This window comes from Lemur catta, chromosome 9 (genome assembly GCF_020740605.2).
Source record: "Lemur catta isolate mLemCat1 chromosome 9, mLemCat1.pri, whole genome shotgun sequence".
In the NCBI taxonomy this organism is placed as follows: domain Eukaryota; kingdom Metazoa; phylum Chordata; class Mammalia; order Primates; family Lemuridae; genus Lemur; species Lemur catta.
The window spans coordinates 19622820-19649887 of record NC_059136.1 but is presented as its reverse complement, the minus strand read 5'-3'; the positions used below and the strand labels follow the sequence as shown (position 1 = coordinate 19649887).

Genomic DNA, 27068 nt, shown 5'->3' with positions numbered 1-27068 from the left:
GGCACGGACGCCTACAGCATCCCGAGCCCCTAAAGGAAAATGGCCTGGCTGCCCGTCACACCTCGGCACAGAAGCACCACCCGCGTGTGTGCTGGTCATCGTCTGATCACGGAGAATGCCCCAGAAGATGGATATCCTGTGTGCCTGTGTGGTGCAGCCTGTCATTTAGGCGTAAGGGACCAGAGTGCACAGGGTCAACGTGATCGGTACGGGTGAAAGCATCAGTGCATCCACGGAGGTTCCATGGATCCACCGCATCATCCATCCATTGAGTGAGTCTACCGACGGATGGACCGACTGACTTTCACGTGTTTGCAAATGTTTTCTGATGCATGGTTGGCTGAACACCCCAGGGCTACCTCCATGGAGAAGGATAGCTCAGTGGAAGTGAATTCCTTCGCTCTGTTCATCGGGAAAACAAACTAATAAAGAAACAATGGGTGCCACCTGACACACTCGGTTGACAGCGCCTGGGAAGAATCTACAGGGAACTGTTCCGTGTCAAAAAAAAAAAAAAAAAGAAAGAAAGAAAGAAAGAAAGAGAGAAAAAGGAAAAGGAAAGAAAATGACAGGCGCAAACTCACAACATCTTGGGTTTGTGAGCACGTCAGGGTCCTCAAAAAAGCCATCCCCACTGGGAGATTCTGCCGGCCCCGACAAACATGTCCACGGACCCAGCACAGGCTTGGCCACAGCCCCTGTAACAGAATTAGCATAGCCCCCGAAACTGAATCCACTCAAAACTGGATGTTACCTCCGGGGTGTTTTCCGTTGGTCCCGCCCCCAGAAGGGAGCCGGTGCAGCTGTCCAGACCAGCGTTTCCTCAGTCCGCCGGTGAACGACCCCGGAACGATATCTCACCCCATCTGCAGAGTACAGGGGAAACAAAATTCCCCAAATGGAACATCTCCTTGCAAGCACCTATAGGATCTCACGTTCCACGTGTGTCTGGCCACGTGCAAGACCAGAACCCTCATGCTCACTTTGCTGCCGGGCATGGCATAGATTTACGCTGTCCTCAAAGCCCTGACTCAAAGTCGCCCTAGCCCCTCCACTGCAACATCATTCGTCACCACTTCACAGACTGTGGAAACCCACTGAGGACCCAGGAGGGTGGCCAATTCCATCCAGCTTCAAAGTCCAGCATTTGGAAGATAGAGTCCCGTCGCTTTCACAAATGACGGACACCGCACGGACTTGCAGGCAGGACCGCCATGGACTCAAAAGGCCTTGCTCGCTTGACGGGAAAACCCACAAGGGCCAAGGCTGCCATACCGCGTGAATGGGCGGCCAGTCCGGTGGTTAATACAACAGACCGCTAGGATTCCATAGTGGGTGTCTCTCTTTCAACTCCCAGGCAGTGCTTTCACGTACACAAAAGCGAGCAGAAATATAAAATGGCGTCCCGGCCCTGGAAGCCGCTCCTACCTCTGCCCTCCTGACATAACCGAGATCTCCCATCACAACCTCTGGCCGGCTCAGCCAAATGGGAGAGGGGCTCACGGGTAGGCCTACGGACTTCCCAGGGGTATCGCCAATGCCCGTTCAGTTCCCCAGGGTCTGGTGAGGGTGGGGTAAGGAAGCCACCGGCCACGCCCTCAGAGGGTTTCCACGGTAGCCCCGCAAGCCACCAACAGGGTGTGCTCACACCGCCGCCCAACCCAACTCCTTGCAACATACGTGAGCCTTTCAGATTTCTAGACATCACAGGCCTTAACTCACCCCAAGCACTACTAACTCAGCCCCCTTCAGCCCACTGGCATGGCGATCCCCGTGCTGGACCTCAGCTCGAGTCCTCACTCATTTTGTTCAGATTTCAAAAGTTTCCATTTTTTTTAGACATCATCGATCCAGGCACACGTACGAAAGGGACCTTCAGCCCCAGATCCAGGGCGGACACTGAGCACCGGGCCCTCCTGTCACCCCGGGGCTGGCCAACCCACACTCTTCCACCAGGGAGACCGGCATCACAAGCAATGACCGGCCCCACGGCTGGCTAGCATGGTGAGGGCCCCGCCTCCAGGCAGAGTCACGATCCCCTCCCCACGAGGTGTGGCGCTGATCCCGGCACAAGATCCTTACCGTAGGAGAGAATTCCCACTGCACCTTGGGGATGATGGCGGGCACAACTGCTCCCTAGTCTCTTCCATCAGGTCGCCACACCGGGCAGGAGAGAAAGTCATCCCTTCGAAGCCCACATCTCACTTCACTGCGTCCTGCGGGGAGAGATTACATCTGTGGGCATACGGGGACCATGCGTGTTCCTTTTCCAAACTGGCATGAGTAAAGGTGAGGGGCCCAGGCCCCGGTGCTTACCATGTGTGGCTGGGGCATGATGACCCCAAGACAAGGCTGCCTGTGTTCCCACCACTATGACTCTGTGCGTGCAGCGAGCCTACTAATTTCATCATCCGTCTCGGATGTGTCTGACCTTGCTCAATGCTGAGGTAAATGTGCCGCCCTGACGGCAAGGAGACAGAAGCCCACCATGGCTCCTCACGTCGTCAATGCCTCACACTCTTTGTGCGAAGTGATTCTTGGCACTTGCTAGGAATTTCTTCATTCCTTAAAGAAGTCACGGAAATCGCTCCAAACCCTCCCAAGACGAACTGACCAGAATGGGGTCATTGCCTCGGGAGGCTACTGTGTTCCTACTTCCAGGTCAGCCACCCCGCACGCACGACAAAGCCCTAATGACCGGCTTTTCCACTGAGCTCCCGCCAGGGCATTCGGTGACAACCAGACTGCAAAGAACCGGGAAACTCAGGCACCCCGGGAAAAAAATGAAAAGAAAAAGAAAAGAGGCTTCCTGGGAGACGTAGCTGTACCGATTAGGTGTACCTAACCACATGAGAAACTCCGGACACAACGTCTCCGCTAAGAAGAATAGGGCTCCCTTCTTTGCTCAGGGAGCCCCGGACTGATCTTCTCCGAAATCTCCCCTCTCCACGTACTCTCAGCACACTGCCCTCGACATGGCTCAGCATATCGCTCGCCTGTCCCTTGATACACCGTGGGAACTCACTGAGGGTATGGGACCGTGGACATAACATCTACGTTACCATCCAAGAATTTGAAATGCGATCATCTGCCATGTGAACAGGTTGGATGCAGAATGCACTGGAAGCCGGCATTCCAAGGTACAATCGCACTTGAAAGGTGTGCCGCAGGCGTTGCAGGATCCCCTGAGGGCACGGACGCCTACAGCATCCCGAGCCCCTAAAGGAAAATGGCCTGGCTGCCCGTCACACCTCGGCACAGAAGCACCACCCGCGTGTGTGCTGGTCATCCTCTGATCACGGAGAATGCCCCAGAAGATGGATATCCTGTGTGCCTGTGTGGTGCAGCCTGTCATTTAGGCGTAAGGGACCAGAGTGCACAGGGTCAACGTGATCGGTACGGGTGAAAGCATCAGTGCATCCACGGAGGTTCCATGGATCCACCGCATCATCCATCCATTGAGTGAGTCTACCGACGGATGGACCGACTGACTTTCACGTGTTTGCAAATGTTTTCTGATGCATGGTTGGCTGAACACCCCAGGGCTACCTCCATGGAGAAGGATAGCTCAGTGCAAGTGAATTCCTTCGCTCTGTTCATCGGGAAAACAAACTAATAAAGAAACAATGGGTGCCACCTGACACACTCGGTTGACAGCGCCTGGGAAGAATCTACAGGGAACTGTTCCGTGTCAAAAAAAAAAAAAAAAAGAAAGAAAGAAAGAAAGAAAGAAAGAGAGAAAAAGGAAAAGGAAAGAAAATGACAGGCGCAAACTCACAACATCTTGGGTTTGTGAGCACGTCAGGGTCCTCAAAAAAGCCATCCCCACTGGGAGATGCTGCCGGCCCCGACAAACATGTCCACGGACCCAGCACAGGCTTGGCCACAGCCCCTGTAACAGAATTAGCATAGCCCCCGAAACTGAATCCACTCAAAACTGGATGTTACCTCCGGGGTGTTTTCCGTTGGTCCCGCCCACAGAAGGGAGCCGGTGCAGCTGTCCAGACCAGCGTTTCCTCAGTCCGCCGGTGAACGACCCCGGAACGATATCTCACCCCATCTGCAGAGTACAGGGGAAACAAAATTCCCCAAATGGAACATCTCCTTGCAAGCACCTATAGGATCTCACGTTCCACGTGTGTCTGGCCACGTGCAAGACCAGAACCCTCATGCTCACTTTGCTGCCGGGCATGGCATAGATTTACGCTGTCCTCAAAGCCCTGACTCAAAGTCGCCCTAGCCCCTCCACTGCAACATCATTCGTCACCACTTCACAGACTGTGGAAACCCACTGAGGACCCAGGAGGGTGGCCAATTCCATCCAGCTTCAAAGTCCAGCATTTGGAAGATAGAGTCCCGTCGCTTTCACAAATGACGGACACCGCACGGACTTGCAGGCAGGACCGCCATGGACTCAAAAGGCCTTGCTCGCTTGACGGGAAAACCCACAAGGGCCAAGGCTGCCATACCGCGTGAATGGGCGGCCAGTCCGGTGGTTAATACAACAGACCGCTAGGATTCCATAGTGGGTGTCTCTCTTTCAACTCCCAGGCAGTGCTTTCACGTACACAAAAGCGAGCAGAAATATAAAATGGCGTCCCGGCCCTGGAAGCCGCTCCTACCTCTGCCCTCCTGACATAACCGAGATCTCCCATCACAACCTCTGGCCGGCTCAGCCAAATGGGAGAGGGGCTCACGGGTAGGCCTACGGACTTCCCAGGGGTATCGCCAATGCCCGTTCAGTTCCCCAGGGTCTGGTGAGGGTGGGGTAAGGAAGCCACCGGCCACGCCCTCAGAGGGTTTCCACGGTAGCCCCGCAAGCCACCAACAGGGTGTGCTCACACCGCCGCCCAACCCAACTCCTTGCAACATACGTGAGCCTTTCAGATTTCTAGACATCACAGGCCTTAACTCACCCCAAGCACTACTAACTCAGCCCCCTTCAGCCCACTGGCATGGCGATCCCCGTGCTGGACCTCAGCTCGAGTCCTCACTCATTTTGTTCAGATTTCAAAAGTTTCCATTTTTTTTAGACATCATCGATCCAGGCACACGTACGAAAGGGACCTTCAGCCCCAGATCCAGGGCGGACACTGAGCACCGGGCCCTCCTGTCACCCCGGGGCTGGCCAACCCACACTCTTCCACCAGGGAGACCGGCATCACAAGCAATGACCGGCCCCACGGCTGGCTAGCATGGTGAGGGCCCCGCCTCCAGGCAGAGTCACGATCCCCTCCCCACGAGGTGTGGCGCTGATCCCGGCACAAGATCCTTACCGTAGGAGAGAATTCCCACTGCACCTTGGGGATGATGGCGGGCACAACTGCTCCCTAGTCTCTTCCATCAGGTCGCCACACCGGGCAGGAGAGAAAGTCATCCCTTCGAAGCCCACATCTCACTTCACTGCGTCCTGCGGGGAGAGATTACATCTGTGGGCATATGGGGACCATGCGTGTTCCTTTTCCAAACTGGCATGAGTAAAGGTGAGGGGCCCAGGCCCCGGTGCTTACCATGTGTGGCTGGGGCATGATGACCCCAAGACAAGGCTGCCTGTGTTCCCACCACTATGACTCTGTGCGTGCAGCGAGCCTACTAATTTCATCATCCGTCTCGGATGTGTCTGACCTTGCTCAATGCTGAGGTAAATGTGCCGCCCTGACGGCAAGGAGACAGAAGCCCACCATGGCTCCTCACGTCGTCAATGCCTCACACTCTTTGTGCGAAGTGATTCTTGGCACTTGCTAGGAATTTCCTCATTCCTTAAAGAAGTCACGGAAATCGCTCCAAACCCTCCCAAGACGAACTGACCAGAATGGGGTCATTGCCTCGGGAGGCTACTGTGTTCCTACTTCCAGGTCAGCCACCCCGCACGCACGACAAAGCCCTAATGACCGGCTTTTCCACTGAGCTCCCGCCAGGGCATTCGGTGACAACCAGACTGCAAAGAACCGGGAAACTCAGGCACCCCGGGAAAAAAATGAAAAGAAAAAGAAAAGAGGCTTCCTGGGAGACGTAGCTGTACCGATTAGGTGTACCTAACCACATGAGAAACTCCGGACACAACGTCTCCGCTAAGAAGAATAGGGCTCCCTTCTTTGCTCAGGGAGCCCCGGACTGATCTTCTCCGAAATCTCCCCTCTCCACGTACTCTCAGCACACTGCCCTCGACATGGCTCAGCATATCGCTCGCCTGTCCCTTGATACACCGTGGGAACTCACTGAGGGTATGGGACCGTGGACATAACATCTACGTTACCATCCAAGAATTTGAAATGCGATCATCTGCCATGTGAACAGGTTGGATGCAGAATGCACTGGAAGCCGGCATTCCAAGGTACAATCGCACTTGAAAGGTATGCCGCAGGCGTTGCAGGATCCCCTGAGGGCACGGACGCCTACAGCATCCCGAGCCCCTAAAGGAAAATGGCCTGGCTGCCCGTCACACCTCGGCACAGAAGCACCACCCGCGTGTGTGCTGGTCATCCTCTGATCACGGAGAATGCCCCAGAAGATGGATATCCTGTGTGCCTGTGTGGTGCAGCCTGTCATTTAGGCGTAAGGGACCAGAGTGCACAGGGTCAACGTGATCGGTACGGGTGAAAGCATCAGTGCATCCACGGAGGTTCCATGGATCCACCGCATCATCCATCCATTGAGTGAGTCTACCGACGGATGGACCGACTGACTTTCACGTGTTTGCAAATGTTTTCTGATGCATGGTTGGCTGAACACCCCAGGGCTACCTCCATGGAGAAGGATAGCTCAGTGCAAGTGAATTCCTTCGGTCTGTTCATCGGGAAAACAAACTAATAAAGAAACAATGGGTGCCACCTGACACACTCGGTTGACAGCGCCTGGGAAGAATCTACAGGGAACTGTTCCGTGTCAAAAAAAAAAAAAAAAGAAAGAAAGAAAGAAAGAGAGAAAAAGGAAAAGGAAAGAAAATGACAGGCGCAAACTCACAACATCTTGGGTTTGTGAGCACGTCAGGGTCCTCAAAAATGCCATCCTGACTGGGAGATTCTGTCGGCCCCGACAAACATGTCAACGGACCCAGCACAGGCTTGGCCACAGCCCCTGTAACAGAATTAGCATAGCCCCCGAAACTGAATCCACTCAAAACTGGATGTTACCTCCGGGGTGTTTTCCGTTGGTCCCGCCCCCAGAAGGGAGCCGGTGCAGCTGTCCAGACCAGCGTTTCCTCAGTCCGCCGGTGAACGTCCCCGGAACGATATCTCACCCCGTCTGCAGAGTACAGGGGAAACAAAATTCCCCAAATGGAACATCTCCTTGCAAGCACCTATAGGATCTCACGTTCCACGTGTGTCTGGCCACGTGCAAGACCAGAACCCTCATGCTCACTTTGCTGCCGGGCATGGCATAGATTTACGCTGTCCTCAAAGCCCTGACTCAAAGTCGCCCTAGCCCCTCCACTGCAACATCATTCGTCACCACTTCACAGACTGTGGAAACCCACTGAGGACCCAGGAGGGTGGCCAATTCCATCCAGCTTCAAAGTCCAGCATTTGGAAGATAGAGTCCCGTCGCTTTCACAAATGACGGACACCGCACGGACTTGCAGGCAGGACCGCCATGGACTCAAAAGGCCTTGCTCGCTTGACGGGAAAACCCACAAGGGCCAAGGCTGCCATACCGCGTGAATGGGCGGCCAGTCCGGTGGTTAATACAACAGACCGCTAGGATTCCATAGTGGGTGTCTCTCTTTCAACTCCCAGGCAGTGCTTTCACGTACACAAAAGCGAGCAGAAATATAAAATGGCGTCCCGGCCCTGGAAGCCGCTCCTACCTCTGCCCTCCTGACATAACCGAGATCTCCCATCACAACCTCTGGCCGGCTCAGCCAAATGGGAGAGGGGCTCACGGGTAGGCCTACGGACTTCCCAGGGGTATCGCCAATGCCCGTTCAGTTCCCCAGGGTCTGGTGAGGGTGGGGTAAGGAAGCCACCGGCCACGCCCTCAGAGGGTTTCCACGGTAGCCCCGCAAGCCACCAACAGGGTGTGCTCACACCGCCGCCCAACCCAACTCCTTGCAACATACGTGAGCCTTTCAGATTTCTAGACATCACAGGCCTTAACTCACCCCAAGCACTACTAACTCAGCCCCCTTCAGCCCACTGGCATGGCGATCCCCGTGCTGGACCTCAGCTCGAGTCCTCACTCATTTTGTTCAGATTTCAAAAGTTTCCATTTTTTTTAGACATCATCGATCCAGGCACACGTACGAAAGGGACCTTCAGCCCCAGATCCAGGGCGGACACTGAGCACCGGGCCCTCCTGTCACCCCGGGGCTGGCCAACCCACACTCTTCCACCAGGGAGACCGGCATCACAAGCAATGACCGGCCCCACGGCTGGCTAGCATGGTGAGGGCCCCGCCTCCAGGCAGAGTCACGATCCCCTCCCCACGAGGTGTGGCGCTGATCCCGGCACAAGATCCTTACCGTAGGAGAGAATTCCCACTGCACCTTGGGGATGATGGCGGGCACAACTGCTCCCTAGTCTCTTCCATCAGGTCGCCACACCGGGCAGGAGAGAAAGTCATCCCTTCGAAGCCCACATCTCACTTCACTGCGTCCTGCGGGGAGAGATTACATCTGTGGGCATACGGGGACCATGCGTGTTCCTTTTCCAAACTGGCATGAGTAAAGGTGAGGGGCCCAGGCCCCGGTGCTTACCATGTGTGGCTGGGGCATGATGACCCCAAGACAAGGCTGCCTGTGTTCCCACCACTATGACTCTGTGCGTGCAGCGAGCCTACTAATTTCATCATCCGTCTCGGATGTGTCTGACCTTGCTCAATGCTGAGGTAAATGTGCCGCCCTGACGGCAAGGAGACAGAAGCCCACCATGGCTCCTCACGTCGTCAATGCCTCACACTCTTTGTGCGAAGTGATTCTTGGCACTTGCTAGGAATTTCCTCATTCCTTAAAGAAGTCACGGAAATCGCTCCAAACCCTCCCAAGACGAACTGACCAGAATGGGGTCATTGCCTCGGGAGGCTACTGTGTTCCTACTTCCAGGTCAGCCACCCCGCACGCACGACAAAGCCCTAATGACCGGCTTTTCCACTGAGCTCCCGCCAGGGCATTCGGTGACAACCAGACTGCAAAGAACCGGGAAACTCAGGCACCCCGGGAAAAAAATGAAAAGAAAAAGAAAAGAGGCTTCCTGGGAGACGTAGCTGTACCGATTAGGTGTACCTAACCACATGAGAAACTCCGGACACAACGTCTCCGCTAAGAAGAATAGGGCTCCCTTCTTTGCTCAGGGAGCCCCGGACTGATCTTCTCCGAAATCTCCCCTCTCCACGTACTCTCAGCACACTGCCCTCGACATGGCTCAGCATATCGCTCGCCTGTCCCTTGATACACCGTGGGAACTCACTGAGGGTATGGGACCGTGGACATAACATCTACGTTACCATCCAAGAATTTGAAATGCGATCATCTGCCATGTGAACAGGTTGGATGCAGAATGCACTGGAAGCCGGCATTCCAAGGTACAATCGCACTTGAAAGGTGTGCCGCAGGCGTTGCAGGATCCCCTGAGGGCACGGACGCCTACAGCATCCCGAGCCCCTAAAGGAAAATGGCCTGGCTGCCCGTCACACCTCGGCACAGAAGCACCACCCGCGTGTGTGCTGGTCATCGTCTGATCACGGAGAATGCCCCAGAAGATGGATATCCTGTGTGCCTGTGTGGTGCAGCCTGTCATTTAGGCGTAAGGGACCAGAGTGCACAGGGTCAACGTGATCGGTACGGGTGAAAGCATCAGTGCATCCACGGAGGTTCCATGGATCCACCGCATCATCCATCCATTGAGTGAGTCTACCGACGGATGGACCGACTGACTTTCACGTGTTTGCAAATGTTTTCTGATGCATGGTTGGCTGAACACCCCAGGGCTACCTCCATGGAGAAGGATAGCTCAGTGCAAGTGAATTCCTTCGCTCTGTTCATCGGGAAAACAAACTAATAAAGAAACAATGGGTGCCACCTGACACACTCGGTTGACAGCGCCTGGGAAGAATCTACAGGGAACTGTTCCGTGTCAAAAAAAAAAAAAAAAAAAAGTAAGAAAGAAAGAAAGAAAGAGAGAAAAAAGGAAAAGGAAAGAAAATGACAGGCGCAAACTCACAACATCTTGGGTTTGTGAGCACGTCAGGGTCCTCAAAAAAGCCATCCCCACTGGGAGATTCTGCCGGCCCCGACAAACATGTCAACGGACCCAGCACAGGCTTGGCCACAGCCCCTGTAACAGAATTAGCATAGCCCCGGAAACTGAATCCACTCAAAACTGGATGTTACCTCCGGGGTGTTTTCCGTTGGTCCCGCCCACAGAAGGGAGCCGGTGCAGCTGTCCAGACCAGCGTTTCCTCAGTCCGCCGGTGAACGACCCCGGAACGATATCTCACCCAATCTGCAGAGTACAGGGGAAACAAAATTCCCCAAATGGAACATCTCCTTGCAAGCACCTATAGGATCTCACGTTCCACGTGTGTCTGGCCACGTGCAAGACCAGAACCCTCATGCTCACTTTGCTGCCGGGCATGGCATAGATTTACGCTGTCCTCAAAGCCCTGACTCAAAGTCGCCCTAGCCCCTCCACTGCAACATCATTCGTCACCACTTCACAGACTGTGGAAACCCACTGAGGACCCAGGAGGGTGGCCAATTCCATCCAGCTTCAAAGTCCAGCATTTGGAAGATAGAGTCCCGTCGCTTTCACAAATGACGGACACCGCACGGACTTGCAGGCGGACTCAAAAGGCCTTGCTCGCTTGACGGGAAAACCCACAAGGGCCAAGGCTGCCATACCGCGTGAATGGGCGGCCAGTCCGGTGGTTAATACAACAGACCGCTAGGATTCCATAGTGGGTGTCTCTCTTTCAACTCCCAGGCAGTGCTTTCACGTACACAAAAGCGAGCAGAAATATAAAATGGCGTCCCGGCCCTGGAAGCCGCTCCTACCTCTGCCCTCCTGACATAACCGAGATCTCCCATCACAACCTCTGGCCGGCTCAGCCAAATGGGAGAGGGGCTCACGGGTAGGCCTACGGACTTCCCAGGGGTATCGCCAATGCCCGTTCAGTTCCCCAGGGTCTGGTGAGGGTGGGGTAAGGAAGCCACCGGCCACGCCCTCAGAGGGTTTCCACGGTAGCCCCGCAAGCCACCAACAGGGTGTGCTCACACCGCCGCCCAACCCAACTCCTTGCAACATACGTGAGCCTTTCAGATTTCTAGACATCACAGGCCTTAACTCACCCCAAGCACTACTAACTCAGCCCCCTTCAGCCCACTGGCATGGCGATCCCCGTGCTGGACCTCAGCTCGAGTCCTCACTCATTTTGTTCAGATTTCAAAAGTTTCCATTTTTTTTAGACATCATCGATCCAGGCACACGTACGAAAGGGACCTTCAGCCCCAGATCCAGGGCGGACACTGAGCACCGGGCCCTCCTGTCACCCCGGGGCTGGCCAACCCACACTCTTCCACCAGGGAGACCGGCATCACAAGCAATGACCGGCCCCACGGCTGGCTAGCATGGTGAGGGCCCCGCCTCCAGGCAGAGTCACGATCCCCTCCCCACGAGGTGTGGCGCTGATCCCGGCACAAGATCCTTACCGTAGGAGAGAATTCCCACTGCACCTTGGGGATGATGGCGGGCACAACTGCTCCCTAGTCTCTTCCATCAGGTCGCCACACCGGGCAGGAGAGAAAGTCATCCCTTCGAAGCCCACATCTCACTTCACTGCGTCCTGCGGGGAGAGATTACATCTGTGGGCATACGGGGACCATGCGTGTTCCTTTTCCAAACTGGCATGAGTAAAGGTGAGGGGCCCAGGCCCCGGTGCTTACCATGTGTGGCTGGGGCATGATGACCCCAAGACAAGGCTGCCTGTGTTCCCACCACTATGACTCTGTGCGTGCAGCGAGCCTACTAATTTCATCATCCGTCTCGGATGTGTCTGACCTTGCTCAATGCTGAGGTAAATGTGCCGCCCTGACGGCAAGGAGACAGAAGCCCACCATGGCTCCTCACGTCGTCAATGCCTCACACTCTTTGTGCGAAGTGATTCTTGGCACTTGCTAGGAATTTCTTCATTCCTTAAAGAAGTCACGGAAATCGCTCCAAACCCTCCCAAGACGAACTGACCAGAATGGGGTCATTGCCTCGGGAGGCTACTGTGTTCCTACTTCCAGGTCAGCCACCCCGCACGCACGACAAAGCCCTAATGACCGGCTTTTCCACTGAGCTCCCGCCAGGGCATTCGGTGACAACCAGACTGCAAAGAACCGGGAAACTCAGGCACCCCGGGAAAAAAATGAAAAGAAAAAGAAAAGAGGCTTCCTGGGAGACGTAGCTGTACCGATTAGGTGTACCTAACCACATGAGAAACTCCGGACACAACGTCTCCGCTAAGAAGAATAGGGCTCCCTTCTTTGCTCAGGGAGCCCCGGACTGATCTTCTCCGAAATCTCCCCTCTCCACGTACTCTCAGCACACTGCCCTCGACATGGCTCAGCATATCGCTCGCCTGTCCCTTGATACACCGTGGGAACTCACTGAGGGTATGGGACCGTGGACATAACATCTACGTTACCATCCAAGAATTTGAAATGCGATCATCTGCCATGTGAACAGGTTGGATGCAGAATGCACTGGAAGCCGGCATTCCAAGGTACAATCGCACTTGAAAGGTGTGCCGCAGGCGTTGCAGGATCCCCTGAGGGCACGGACGCCTACAGCATCCCGAGCCCCTAAAGGAAAATGGCCTGGCTGCCCGTCACACCTCGGCACAGAAGCACCACCCGCGTGTGTGCTGGTCATCGTCTGATCACGGAGAATGCCCCAGAAGATGGATATCCTGTGTGCCTGTGTGGTGCAGCCTGTCATTTAGGCGTAAGGGACCAGAGTGCACAGGGTCAACGTGATCGGTACGGGTGAAAGCATCAGTGCATCCACGGAGGTTCCATGGATCCACCGCATCATCCATCCATTGAGTGAGTCTACCGACGGATGGACCGACTGACTTTCACGTGTTTGCAAATGTTTTCTGATGCATGGTTGGCTGAACACCCCAGGGCTACCTCCATGGAGAAGGATAGCTCAGTGCAAGTGAATTCCTTCGCTCTGTTCATCGGGAAAACAAACTAATAAAGAAACAATGGGTGCCACCTGACACACTCGGTTGACAGCGCCTGGGAAGAATCTACAGGGAACTGTTCCGTGTCAAAAAAAAAAAAAAAAAAAAGTAAGAAAGAAAGAAAGAAAGAGAGAAAAAAGGAAAAGGAAAGAAAATGACAGGCGCAAACTCACAACATCTTGGGTTTGTGAGCACGTCAGGGTCCTCAAAAAAGCCATCCCCACTGGGAGATTCTGCCGGCCCCGACAAACATGTCAACGGACCCAGCACAGGCTTGGCCACAGCCCCTGTAACAGAATTAGCATAGCCCCGGAAACTGAATCCACTCAAAACTGGATGTTACCTCCGGGGTGTTTTCCGTTGGTCCCGCCCACAGAAGGGAGCCGGTGCAGCTGTCCAGACCAGCGTTTCCTCAGTCCGCCGGTGAACGACCCCGGAACGATATCTCACCCAATCTGCAGAGTACAGGGGAAACAAAATTCCCCAAATGGAACATCTCCTTGCAAGCACCTATAGGATCTCACGTTCCACGTGTGTCTGGCCACGTGCAAGACCAGAACCCTCATGCTCACTTTGCTGCCGGGCATGGCATAGATTTACGCTGTCCTCAAAGCCCTGACTCAAAGTCGCCCTAGCCCCTCCACTGCAACATCATTCGTCACCACTTCACAGACTGTGGAAACCCACTGAGGACCCAGGAGGGTGGCCAATTCCATCCAGCTTCAAAGTCCAGCATTTGGAAGATAGAGTCCCGTCGCTTTCACAAATGACGGACACCGCACGGACTTGCAGGCGGACTCAAAAGGCCTTGCTCGCTTGACGGGAAAACCCACAAGGGCCAAGGCTGCCATACCGCGTGAATGGGCGGCCAGTCCGGTGGTTAATACAACAGACCGCTAGGATTCCATAGTGGGTGTCTCTCTTTCAACTCCCAGGCAGTGCTTTCACGTACACAAAAGCGAGCAGAAATATAAAATGGCGTCCCGGCCCTGGAAGCCGCTCCTACCTCTGCCCTCCTGACATAACCGAGATCTCCCATCACAACCTCTGGCCGGCTCAGCCAAATGGGAGAGGGGCTCACGGGTAGGCCTACGGACTTCCCAGGGGTATCGCCAATGCCCGTTCAGTTCCCCAGGGTCTGGTGAGGGTGGGGTAAGGAAGCCACCGGCCACGCCCTCAGAGGGTTTCCACGGTAGCCCCGCAAGCCACCAACAGGGTGTGCTCACACCGCCGCCCAACCCAACTCCTTGCAACATACGTGAGCCTTTCAGATTTCTAGACATCACAGGCCTTAACTCACCCCAAGCACTACTAACTCAGCCCCCTTCAGCCCACTGGCATGGCGATCCCCGTGCTGGACCTCAGCTCGAGTCCTCACTCATTTTGTTCAGATTTCAAAAGTTTCCATTTTTTTTAGACATCATCGATCCAGGCACACGTACGAAAGGGACCTTCAGCCCCAGATCCAGGGCGGACACTGAGCACCGGGCCCTCCTGTCACCCCGGGGCTGGCCAACCCACACTCTTCCACCAGGGAGACCGGCATCACAAGCAATGACCGGCCCCACGGCTGGCTAGCATGGTGAGGGCCCCGCCTCCAGGCAGAGTCACGATCCCCTCCCCACGAGGTGTGGCGCTGATCCCGGCACAAGATCCTTACCGTAGGAGAGAATTCCCACTGCACCTTGGGGATGATGGCGGGCACAACTGCTCCCTAGTCTCTTCCATCAGGTCGCCACACCGGGCAGGAGAGAAAGTCATCCCTTCGAAGCCCACATCTCACTTCACTGCGTCCTGCGGGGAGAGATTACATCTGTGGGCATACGGGGACCATGCGTGTTCCTTTTCCAAACTGGCATGAGTAAAGGTGAGGGGCCCAGGCCCCGGTGCTTACCATGTGTGGCTGGGGCATGATGACCCCAAGACAAGGCTGCCTGTGTTCCCACCACTATGACTCTGTGCGTGCAGCGAGCCTACTAATTTCATCATCCGTCTCGGATGTGTCTGACCTTGCTCAATGCTGAGGTAAATGTGCCGCCCTGACGGCAAGGAGACAGAAGCCCACCATGGCTCCTCACGTCGTCAATGCCTCACACTCTTTGTGCGAAGTGATTCTTGGCACTTGCTAGGAATTTCCTCATTCCTTAAAGAAGTCACGGAAATCGCTCCATACCCTCCCAAGACGAACTGACCAGAATGGGGTCATTGCCTCGGGAGGCTACTGTGTTCCTACTTCCAGGTCAGCCACCCCGCACGCACGACAAAGCCCTAATGACCGGCTTTTCCACTGAGCTCCCGCCAGGGCATTCGGTGACAACCAGACTGCAAAGAACCGGGAAACTCAGGCACCCCGGGAAAAAAATGAAAAGAAAAAGAAAAGAGGCTTCCTGGGAGACGTAGCTGTACCGATTAGGTGTACCTAACCACATGAGAAACTCCGGACACAACGTCTCCGCTAAGAAGAATAGGGCTCCCTTCTTTGCTCAGGGAGCCCCGGACTGATCTTCTCCGAAATCTCCCCTCTCCACGTACTCTCAGCACACTGCCCTCGACATGGCTCAGCATATCGCTCGCCTGTCCCTTGATACACCGTGGGAACTCACTGAGGGTATGGGACCGTGGACATAACATCTACGTTACCATCCAAGAATTTGAAATGCGATCATCTGCCATGTGAACAGGTTGGATGCAGAATGCACTGGAAGCCGGCATTCCAAGGTACAATCGCACTTGAAAGGTGTGCCGCAGGCGTTGCAGGATCCCCTGAGGGCACGGACGCCTACAGCATCCCGAGCCCCTAAAGGAAAATGGCCTGGCTGCCCGTCACACCTCGGCACAGAAGCACCACCCGCGTGTGTGCTGGTCATCGTCTGATCACGGAGAATGCCCCAGAAGATGGATATCCTGTGTGCCTGTGTGGTGCAGCCTGTCATTTAGGCGTAAGGGACCAGAGTGCACAGGGTCAACGTGATCGGTACGGGTGAAAGCATCAGTGCATCCACGGAGGTTCCATGGATCCACCGCATCATCCATCCATTGAGTGAGTCTACCGACGGATGGACCGACTGACTTTCACGTGTTTGCAAATGTTTTCTGATGCATGGTTGGCTGAACACCCCAGGGCTACCTCCATGGAGAAGGATAGCTCAGTGCAAGTGAATTCCTTCGCTCTGTTCATCGGGAAAACAAACTAATAAAGAAACAATGGGTGCCACCTGACACACTCGGTTGACAGCGCCTGGGAAGAATCTACAGGGAACTGTTCCGTGTCAAAAAAAAAAAAAAAAAAAAGTAAGAAAGAAAGAAAGAAAGAGAGAAAAAAGGAAAAGGAAAGAAAATGACAGGCGCAAACTCACAACATCTTGGGTTTGTGAGCACGTCAGGGTCCTCAAAAAAGCCATCCCCACTGGGAGATTCTGCCGGCCCCGACAAACATGTCAACGGACCCAGCACAGGCTTGGCCACAGCCCCTGTAACAGAATTAGCATAGCCCCGGAAACTGAATCCACTCAAAACTGGATGTTACCTCCGGGGTGTTTTCCGTTGGTCCCGCCCACAGAAGGGAGCCGGTGCAGCTGTCCAGACCAGCGTTTCCTCAGTCCGCCGGTGAACGACCCCGGAACGATATCTCACCCAATCTGCAGAGTACAGGGGAAACAAAATTCCCCAAATGGAACATCTCCTTGCAAGCACCTATAGGATCTCACGTTCCACGTGTGTCTGGCCACGTGCAAGACCAGAACCCTCATGCTCACTTTGCTGCCGGGCATGGCATAGATTTACGCTGTCCTCAAAGCCCTGACTCAAAGTCGCCCTAGCCCCTCCACTGCAACATCATTCGTCACCACTTCACAGACTGTGGAAACCCACTGAGGACCCAGGAGGGTGGCCAATTCCATCCAGCTTCAAAGTCCAGCATTTGGAAGATAGAGTCCCGTCGCTTTCACAAATGACGGACACCGCACGGACTTGCAGGCGGACTCAAAAGGCCTTGCTCGCTTGACGGGAAAACCCACAAGGGCCAAGGCTGCCATACCGCGTGAATGGGCGGCCAGTCCGGTGGTTAATACAACAGACCGCTAGGATTCCATAGTGGGTGTCTCTCTTTCAACTCCCAGGCAGTGCTTTCACGTACACAAAAGCGAGCAGAAATATAAAATGGCGTCCCGGCCCTGGAAGCCGCTCCTACCTCTGCCCTCCTGACATAACCGAGATCTCCCATCACAACCTCTGGCCGGCTCAGCCAAATGGGAGAGGGGCTCACGGGTAGGCCTACGGACTTCCCAGGGGTATCGCCAATGCCCGTTCAGTTCCCCAGGGTCTGGTGAGGGTGGGGTAAGGAAGCCACCGGCCACGCCCTCAGAGGGTTTCCACGGTAGCCCCGCAAGCCACCAACAGGGTGTGCTCACACCGCTGCCCAACCCAACTCCTTGCAACATACGTGAGCCTTTCAGATTTCTAGACATCACAGGCCTTAACTCACCCCAAGCACTACTAACTCAGCCCCCTTCAGCCCACTGGCATGGCGATCCCCGTGCTGGACCTCAGCTCGAGTCCTCACTCATTTTGTTCAGATTTCAAAAGTTTCCATTTTTTTTAGACATCATCGATCCAGGCACACGTACGAAAGGGACCTTCAGCCCCAGATCCAGGGCGGACACTGAGCACCGGGCCCTCCTGTCACCCCGGGGCTGGCCAACCCACACTCTTCCACCAGGGAGACCGGCATCACAAGCAATGACCGGCCCCACGGCTGGCTAGCATGGTGAGGGCCCCGCCTCCAGGCAGAGTCACGATCCCCTCCCCACGAGGTGTGGCGCTGATCCCGGCACAAGATCCTTACCGTAGGAGAGAATTCCCACTGCACCTTGGGGATGATGGCGGGCACAACTGCTCCCTAGTCTCTTCCATCAGGTCGCCACACCGGGCAGGAGAGAAAGTCATCCCTTCGAAGCCCACATCTCACTTCACTGCGTCCTGCGGGGAGAGATTACATCTGTGGGCATACGGGGACCATGCGTGTTCCTTTTCCAAACTGGCATGAGTAAAGGTGAGGGGCCCAGGCCCCGGTGCTTACCATGTGTGGCTGGGGCATGATGACCCCAAGACAAGGCTGCCTGTGTTCCCACCACTATGACTCTGTGCGTGCAGCGAGCCTACTAATTTCATCATCCGTCTCGGATGTGTCTGACCTTGCTCAATGCTGAGGTAAATGTGCCGCCCTGACGGCAAGGAGACAGAAGCCCACCATGGCTCCTCACGTCGTCAATGCCTCACACTCTTTGTGCGAAGTGATTCTTGGCACTTGCTAGGAATTTCCTCATTCCTTAAAGAAGTCACGGAAATCGCTCCAAACCCTCCCAAGACGAACTGACCAGAATGGGGTCATTGCCTCGGGAGGCTACTGTGTTCCTACTTCCAGGTCAGCCACCCCGCACGCACGACAAAGCCCTAATGACCGGCTTTTCCACTGAGCTCCCGCCAGGGCATTCGGTGACAACCAGACTGCAAAGAACCGGGAAACTCAGGCACCCCGGGAAAAAAATGAAAAGAAAAAGAAAAGAGGCTTCCTGGGAGACGTAGCTGTACCGATTAGGTGTACCTAACCACATGAGAAACTCCGGACACAACGTCTCCGCTAAGAAGAATAGGGCTCCCTTCTTTGCTCAGGGAGCCCCGGACTGATCTTCTCCGAAATCTCCCCTCTCCACGTACTCTCAGCACACTGCCCTCGACATGGCTCAGCATATCGCTCGCCTGTCCCTTGATACACCGTGGGAACTCACTGAGGGTATGGGACCGTGGACATAACATCTACGTTACCATCCAAGAATTTGAAATGCGATCATCTGCCATGTGAACAGGTTGGATGCAGAATGCACTGGAAGCCGGCATTCCAAGGTACAATCGCACTTGAAAGGTGTGCCGCAGGCGTTGCAGGATCCCCTGAGGGCACGGACGCCTACAGCATCCCGAGCCCCTAAAGGAAAATGGCCTGGCTGCCCGTCACACCTCGGCACAGAAGCACCACCCGCGTGTGTGCTGGTCATCGTCTGATCACGGAGAATGCCCCAGAAGATGGATATCCTGTGTGCCTGTGTGGTGCAGCCTGTCATTTAGGCGTAAGGGACCAGAGTGCACAGGGTCAACGTGATCGGTACGGGTGCAAGCATCAGTGCATCCACGGAGGTTCCATGGATCCACCGCATCATCCATCCATTGAGTGAGTCTACCGACGGATGGACCGACTGACTTTCACGTGTTTGCAAATGTTTTCTGATGCATGGTTGGCTGAACACCCCAGGGCTACCTCCATGGAGAAGGATAGCTCAGTGCAAGTGAATTCCTTCGCTCTGTTCATCGGGAAAACAAACTAATAAAGAAACAATGGGTGCCACCTGACACACTCGGTTGACAGCGCCTGGGAAGAATCTACAGGGAACTGTTCCGTGTCAAAAAAAAAAAAAAAAAAAAGTAAGAAAGAAAGAAAGAAAGAGAGAAAAAAGGAAAAGGAAAGAAAATGACAGGCGCAAACTCACAACATCTTGGGTTTGTGAGCACGTCAGGGTCCTCAAAAAAGCCATCCCCACTGGGAGATTCTGCCGGCCCCGACAAACATGTCAACGGACCCAGCACAGGCTTGGCCACAGCCCCTGTAACAGAATTAGCATAGCCCCGGAAACTGAATCCACTCAAAACTGGATGTTACCTCCGGGGTGTTTTCCGTTGGTCCCGCCCACAGAAGGGAGCCGGTGCAGCTGTCCAGACCAGCGTTTCCTCAGTCCGCCGGTGAACGACCCCGGAACGATATCTCACCCAATCTGCAGAGTACAGGGGAAACAAAATTCCCCAAATGGAACATCTCCTTGCAAGCACCTATAGGATCTCACGTTCCACGTGTGTCTGGCCACGTGCAAGACCAGAACCCTCATGCTCACTTTGCTGCCGGGCATGGCATAGATTTACGCTGTCCTCAAAGCCCTGACTCAAAGTCGCCCTAGCCCCTCCACTGCAACATCATTCGTCACCACTTCACAGACTGTGGAAACCCACTGAGGACCCAGGAGGGTGGCCAATTCCATCCAGCTTCAAAGTCCAGCATTTGGAAGATAGAGTCCCGTCGCTTTCACAAATGACGGACACCGCACGGACTTGCAGGCGGACTCAAAAGGCCTTGCTCGCTTGACGGGAAAACCCACAAGGGCCAAGGCTGCCATACCGCGTGAATGGGCGGCCAGTCCGGTGGTTAATACAACAGACCGCTAGGATTCCATAGTGGGTGTCTCTCTTTCAACTCCCAGGCAGTGCTTTCACGTACACAAAAGCGAGCAGAAATATAAAATGGCGTCCCGGCCCTGGAAGCCGCTCCTACCTCTGCCCTCCTGACATAACCGAGATCTCCCATCACAACCTCTGGCCGGCTCAGCCAAATGGGAGAGGGGCTCACGGGTAGGCCTACGGACTTCCCAGGGGTATCGCCAATGCCCGTTCAGTTCCCCAGGGTCTGGTGAGGGTGGGGTAAGGAAGCCACCGGCCACGCCCTCAGAGGGTTTCCACGGTAGCCCCGCAAGCCACCAACAGGGTGTGCTCACACCGCCGCCCAACCCAACTCCTTGCAACATACGTGAGCCTTTCAGATTTCTAGACATCACAGGCCTTAACTCACCCCAAGCACTACTAACTCAGCCCCCTTCAGCCCACTGGCATGGCGATCCCCGTGCTGGACCTCAGCTCGAGTCCTCACTCATTTTGTTCAGATTTCAAAAGTTTCCATTTTTTTTAGACATCATCGATCCAGGCACACGTACGAAAGGGACCTTCAGCCCCAGATCCAGGGCGGACACTGAGCACCGGGCCCTCCTGTCACCCCGGGGCTGGCCAACCCACACTCTTCCACCAGGGAGACCGGCATCACAAGCAATGACCGGCCCCACGGCTGGCTAGCATGGTGAGGGCCCCGCCTCCAGGCAGAGTCACGATCCCCTCCCCACGAGGTGTGGCGCTGATCCCGGCACAAGATCCTTACCGTAGGAGAGAATTCCCACTGCACCTTGGGGATGATGGCGGGCACAACTGCTCCCTAGTCTCTTCCATCAGGTCGCCACACCGGGCAGGAGAGAAAGTCATCCCTTCGAAGCCCACATCTCACTTCACTGCGTCCTGCGGGGAGAGATTACATCTGTGGGCATACGGGGACCATGCGTGTTCCTTTTCCAAACTGGCATGAGTAAAGGTGAGGGGCCCAGGCCCCGGTGCTTACCATGTGTGGCTGGGGCATGATGACCCCAAGACAAGGCTGCCTGTGTTCCCACCACTATGACTCTGTGCGTGCAGCGAGCCTACTAATTTCATCATCCGTCTCGGATGTGTCTGACCTTGCTCAATGCTGAGGTAAATGTGCCGCCCTGACGGCAAGGAGACAGAAGCCCACCATGGCTCCTCACGTCGTCAATGCCTCACACTCTTTGTGCGAAGTGATTCTTGGCACTTGCTAGGAATTTCCTCATTCCTTAAAGAAGTCACGGAAATCGCTCCATACCCTCCCAAGACGAACTGACCAGAATGGGGTCATTGCCTCGGGAGGCTACTGTGTTCCTACTTCCAGGTCAGCCACCCCGCACGCACGACAAAGCCCTAATGACCGGCTTTTCCACTGAGCTCCCGCCAGGGCATTCGGTGACAACCAGACTGCAAAGAACCGGGAAACTCAGGCACCCCGGGAAAAAAATGAAAAGAAAAAGAAAAGAGGCTTCCTGGGAGACGTAGCTGTACCGATTAGGTGTACCTAACCACATGAGAAACTCCGGACACAACGTCTCCGCTAAGAAGAATAGGGCTCCCTTCTTTGCTCAGGGAGCCCCGGACTGATCTTCTCCGAAATCTCCCCTCTCCACGTACTCTCAGCACACTGCCCTCGACATGGCTCAGCATATCGCTCGCCTGTCCCTTGATACACCGTGGGAACTCACTGAGGGTATGGGACCGTGGACATAACATCTACGTTACCATCCAAGAATTTGAAATGCGATCATCTGCCATGTGAACAGGTTGGATGCAGAATGCACTGGAAGCCGGCATTCCAAGGTACAATCGCACTTGAAAGGTGTGCCGCAGGCGTTGCAGGATCCCCTGAGGGCACGGACGCCTACAGCATCCCGAGCCCCTAAAGGAAAATGGCCTGGCTGCCCGTCACACCTCGGCACAGAAGCACCACCCGCGTGTGTGCTGGTCATCGTCTGATCACGGAGAATGCCCCAGAAGATGGATATCCTGTGTGCCTGTGTGGTGCAGCCTGTCATTTAGGCGTAAGGGACCAGAGTGCACAGGGTCAACGTGATCGGTACGGGTGAAAGCATCAGTGCATCCACGGAGGTTCCATGGATCCACCGCATCATCCATCCATTGAGTGAGTCTACCGACGGATGGACCGACTGACTTTCACGTGTTTGCAAATGTTTTCTGATGCATGGTTGGCTGAACACCCCAGGGCTACCTCCATGGAGAAGGATAGCTCAGTGCAAGTGAATTCCTTCGCTCTGTTCATCGGGAAAACAAACTAATAAAGAAACAATGGGTGCCACCTGACACACTCGGTTGACAGCGCCTGGGAAGAATCTACAGGGAACTGTTCCGTGTCAAAAAAAAAAAAAAAAAAAAGTAAGAAAGAAAGAAAGAAAGAGAGAAAAAAGGAAAAGGAAAGAAAATGACAGGCGCAAACTCACAACATCTTGGGTTTGTGAGCACGTCAGGGTCCTCAAAAAAGCCATCCCCACTGGGAGATTCTGCCGGCCCCGACAAACATGTCAACGGACCCAGCACAGGCTTGGCCACAGCCCCTGTAACAGAATTAGCATAGCCCCGGAAACTGAATCCACTCAAAACTGGATGTTACCTCCGGGGTGTTTTCCGTTGGTCCCGCCCACAGAAGGGAGCCGGTGCAGCTGTCCAGACCAGCGTTTCCTCAGTCCGCCGGTGAACGACCCCGGAACGATATCTCACCCAATCTGCAGAGTACAGGGGAAACAAAATTCCCCAAATGGAACATCTCCTTGCAAGCACCTATAGGATCTCACGTTCCACGTGTGTCTGGCCACGTGCAAGACCAGAACCCTCATGCTCACTTTGCTGCCGGGCATGGCATAGATTTACGCTGTCCTCAAAGCCCTGACTCAAAGTCGCCCTAGCCCCTCCACTGCAACATCATTCGTCACCACTTCACAGACTGTGGAAACCCACTGAGGACCCAGGAGGGTGGCCAATTCCATCCAGCTTCAAAGTCCAGCATTTGGAAGATAGAGTCCCGTCGCTTTCACAAATGACGGACACCGCACGGACTTGCAGGCGGACTCAAAAGGCCTTGCTCGCTTGACGGGAAAACCCACAAGGGCCAAGGCTGCCATACCGCGTGAATGGGCGGCCAGTCCGGTGGTTAATACAACAGACCGCTAGGATTCCATAGTGGGTGTCTCTCTTTCAACTCCCAGGCAGTGCTTTCACGTACACAAAAGCGAGCAGAAATATAAAATGGCGTCCCGGCCCTGGAAGCCGCTCCTACCTCTGCCCTCCTGACATAACCGAGATCTCCCATCACAACCTCTGGCCGGCTCAGCCAAATGGGAGAGGGGCTCACGGGTAGGCCTACGGACTTCCCAGGGGTATCGCCAATGCCCGTTCAGTTCCCCAGGGTCTGGTGAGGGTGGGGTAAGGAAGCCACCGGCCACGCCCTCAGAGGGTTTCCACGGTAGCCCCGCAAGCCACCAACAGGGTGTGCTCACACCGCCGCCCAACCCAACTCCTTGCAACATACGTGAGCCTTTCAGATTTCTAGACATCACAGGCCTTAACTCACCCCAAGCACTACTAACTCAGCCCCCTTCAGCCCACTGGCATGGCGATCCCCGTGCTGGACCTCAGCTCGAGTCCTCACTCATTTTGTTCAGATTTCAAAAGTTTCCATTTTTTTTAGACATCATCGATCCAGGCACACGTACGAAAGGGACCTTCAGCCCCAGATCCAGGGCGGACACTGAGCACCGGGCCCTCCTGTCACCCCGGGGCTGGCCAACCCACACTCTTCCACCAGGGAGACCGGCATCACAAGCAATGACCGGCCCCACGGCTGGCTAGCATGGTGAGGGCCCCGCCTCCAGGCAGAGTCACGATCCCCTCCCCACGAGGTGTGGCGCTGATCCCGGCACAAGATCCTTACCGTAGGAGAGAATTCCCACTGCACCTTGGGGATGATGGCGGGCACAACTGCTCCCTAGTCTCTTCCATCAGGTCGCCACACCGGGCAGGAGAGAAAGTCATCCCTTCGAAGCCCACATCTCACTTCACTGCGTCCTGCGGGGAGAGATTACATCTGTGGGCATACGGGGACCATGCGTGTTCCTTTTCCAAACTGGCATGAGTAAAGGTGAGGGGCCCAGGCCCCGGTGCTTACCATGTGTGGCTGGGGCATGATGACCCCAAGACAAGGCTGCCTGTGTTCCCACCACTATGACTCTGTGCGTGCAGCGAGCCTACTAATTTCATCATCCGTCTCGGATGTGTCTGACCTTGCTCAATGCTGAGGTAAATGTGCCGCCCTGACGGCAAGGAGACAGAAGCCCACCATGGCTCCTCACGTCGTCAATGCCTCACACTCTTTGTGCGAAGTGATTCTTGGCACTTGCTAGGAATTTCCTCATTCCTTAAAGAAGTCACGGAAATCGCTCCAAACCCTCCCAAGACGAACTGACCAGAATGGGGTCATTGCCTCGGGAGGCTACTGTGTTCCTACTTCCAGGTCAGCCACCCCGCACGCACGACAAAGCCCTAATGACCGGCTTTTCCACTGAGCTCCCGCCAGGGCATTCGGTGACAACCAGACTGCAAAGAACCGGGAAACTCAGGCACCCCGGGAAAAAAATGAAAAGAAAAAGAAAAGAGGCTTCCTGGGAGACGTAGCTGTACCGATTAGGTGTACCTAACCACATGAGAAACTCCGGACACAACGTCTCCGCTAAGAAGAATAGGGCTCCCTTCTTTGCTCAGGGAGCCCCGGACTGATCTTCTCCGAAATCTCCCCTCTCCACGTACTCTCAGCACACTGCCCTCGACATGGCTCAGCATATCGCTCGCCTGTCCCTTGATACACCGTGGGAACTCACTGAGGGTATGGGACCGTGGACATAACATCTACGTTACCATCCAAGAATTTGAAATGCGATCATCTGCCATGTGAACAGGTTGGATGCAGAATGCACTGGAAGCCGGCATTCCAAGGTACAATCGCACTTGAAAGGTGTGCCGCAGGCGTTGCAGGATCCCCTGAGGGCACGGACGCCTACAGCATCCCGAGCCCCTAAAGGAAAATGGCCTGGCTGCCCGTCACACCTCGGCACAGAAGCACCACCCGCGTGTGTGCTGGTCATCGTCTGATCACGGAGAATGCCCCAGAAGATGGATATCCTGTGTGCCTGTGTGGTGCAGCCTGTCATTTAGGCGTAAGGGACCAGAGTGCACAGGGTCAACGTGATCGGTACGGGTGAAAGCATCAGTGCATCCACGGAGGTTCCATGGATCCACCGCATCATCCATCCATTGAGTGAGTCTACCGACGGATGGACCGACTGACTTTCACGTGTTTGCAAATGTTTTCTGATGCATGGTTGGCTGAACACCCCAGGGCTACCTCCATGGAGAAGGATAGCTCAGTGCAAGTGAATTCCTTCGCTCTGTTCATCGGGAAAACAAACTAATAAAGAAACAATGGGTGCCACCTGACACACTCGGTTGACAGCGCCTGGGAAGAATCTACAGGGAACTGTTCCGTGTCAAAAAAAAAAAAAAAAAAAGTAAGAAAGAAAGAAAGAAAGAGAGAAAAAAGGAAAAGGAAAGAAAATGACAGGCGCAAACTCACAACATCTTGGGTTTGTGAGCACGTCAGGGTCCTCAAAAAAGCCATCCCCACTGGGAGATTCTGCCGGCCCCGACAAACATGTCAACGGACCCAGCACAGGCTTGGCCACAGCCCCTGTAACAGAATTAGCATAGCCCCGGAAACTGAATCCACTCAAAACTGGATGTTACCTCCGGGGTGTTTTCCGTTGGTCCCGCCCACAGAAGGGAGCCGGTGCAGCTGTCCAGACCAGCGTTTCCTCAGTCCGCCGGTGAACGACCCCGGAACGATATCTCACCCAATCTGCAGAGTACAGGGGAAACAAAATTCCCCAAATGGAACATCTCCTTGCAAGCACCTATAGGATCTCACGTTCCACGTGTGTCTGGCCACGTGCAAGACCAGAACCCTCATGCTCACTTTGCTGCCGGGCATGGCATAGATTTACGCTGTCCTCAAAGCCCTGACTCAAAGTCGCCCTAGCCCCTCCACTGCAACATCATTCGTCACCACTTCACAGACTGTGGAAACCCACTGAGGACCCAGGAGGGTGGCCAATTCCATCCAGCTTCAAAGTCCAGCATTTGGAAGATAGAGTCCCGTCGCTTTCACAAATGACGGACACCGCACGGACTTGCAGGCGGACTCAAAAGGCCTTGCTCGCTTGACGGGAAAACCCACAAGGGCCAAGGCTGCCATACCGCGTGAATGGGCGGCCAGTCCGGTGGTTAATACAACAGACCGCTAGGATTCCATAGTGGGTGTCTCTCTTTCAACTCCCAGGCAGTGCTTTCACGTACACAAAAGCGAGCAGAAATATAAAATGGCGTCCCGGCCCTGGAAGCCGCTCCTACCTCTGCCCTCCTGACATAACCGAGATCTCCCATCACAACCTCTGGCCGGCTCAGCCAAATGGGAGAGGGGCTCACGGGTAGGCCTACGGACTTCCCAGGGGTATCGCCAATGCCCGTTCAGTTCCCCAGGGTCTGGTGAGGGTGGGGTAAGGAAGCCACCGGCC

The 27068-nt window shown here is 54.9% G+C and overlaps 8 pseudogenes; all 8 read right to left on the bottom strand.

Moving 5' to 3' along the window:
* Window positions 1-1778: 1778 nt before the first annotated feature.
* On the bottom strand, window positions 1779-1852 carry LOC123645422 (annotated as a pseudogene).
* A 3120-nt stretch (window positions 1853-4972) lies between these two features.
* Window positions 4973-5046, bottom strand: LOC123645421 (annotated as a pseudogene).
* A 3111-nt stretch (window positions 5047-8157) lies between these two features.
* Window positions 8158-8231, bottom strand: LOC123645420 (annotated as a pseudogene).
* Window positions 8232-11340: 3109 nt separating this feature from the next.
* Window positions 11341-11414, bottom strand: LOC123645419 (annotated as a pseudogene).
* A 3109-nt stretch (window positions 11415-14523) lies between these two features.
* On the bottom strand, window positions 14524-14597 carry LOC123645418 (annotated as a pseudogene).
* A 3109-nt stretch (window positions 14598-17706) lies between these two features.
* On the bottom strand, window positions 17707-17780 carry LOC123645417 (annotated as a pseudogene).
* A 3109-nt stretch (window positions 17781-20889) lies between these two features.
* On the bottom strand, window positions 20890-20963 carry LOC123645416 (annotated as a pseudogene).
* Window positions 20964-24072: 3109 nt separating this feature from the next.
* Window positions 24073-24146, bottom strand: LOC123645415 (annotated as a pseudogene).
* Window positions 24147-27068: the final 2922 nt, after the last annotated feature.